The 687-nt window shown below is 39.0% G+C and overlaps 1 protein-coding gene across 1 annotated transcript in view; it reads right to left on the reverse strand.

Annotated features, from left to right (window-relative positions):
• Window positions 1-495: 495 nt before the first annotated feature.
• The window catches only part of ppp2r3a (protein phosphatase 2, regulatory subunit B'', alpha), an 11413-nt gene continuing 11221 nt past the window's right edge, over window positions 496-687 (reverse strand). The window contains exon 14 of the mRNA XM_031795390.1: window positions 496-687. This exon is cut by the window's right edge and continues 2225 nt beyond it. The gene's annotated coding sequence lies outside the window, so the exon portion shown is untranslated.

A 687-nucleotide genomic window follows, 5' to 3' on the forward strand; every position in this document is an offset into this window, starting at 1 on the left:
TTGGCTGTGTGTGTGTGTGTGTGTGTGTGTGTGTGTGTTCATCAAAGGGAGAATGGAACCCTATTATGACATCATGGTTGATGACATCACTGCGGACTGGGTGTTGGCTGGTGGTCTGAAATGTGTGTGACTAAGGGGGAGGGGCTTTAAAGTCAAGGCTGGGATCTCATTGGCTATTGGTTTCATCTGGGGATCTGTGAATTTCAAGACAATCATCATTCAACACACACACATGCACAGACACGTGGGAGAGGAGAAACATAACATTACTGTGTAGTTACTACTGTGAGCCACAGGGGTGAACCACAGGAGAGGGACATTCTGAGACTAAAGAGGCCATCGTATTAACTATGTACTATGAGTAAGCATAATACATACTATTTAGAACACACTGTTTAGTCAAATCTATATATAAAAAATTGCACCAAAAAACAAAACATGAAAATCTTTGTTCAACGTACTATTGTGTTGTATCCGTCATTCATTTTCTCTCTCCAACCTTAAATCACCTTTATTTGAATTCACTTTTAAAAGAAAACAAAGGAAAGATAGAAAGAAGGAAGCCATGCGAACACAAGAACATCTACTGCAGCCTTATCAACCTGGAAGTAAAACATCAGATGAAAGGGGGAAACAATCTAAGTAAAAGTTGTTTAAAACAGACATACATTTCAAAGTAAAAGTCCT

This window comes from Oncorhynchus kisutch, linkage group LG18, assembly GCF_002021735.2.
Source record: "Oncorhynchus kisutch isolate 150728-3 linkage group LG18, Okis_V2, whole genome shotgun sequence".
NCBI classification, from domain to species: Eukaryota; Metazoa; Chordata; class Actinopteri; order Salmoniformes; family Salmonidae; genus Oncorhynchus; species Oncorhynchus kisutch.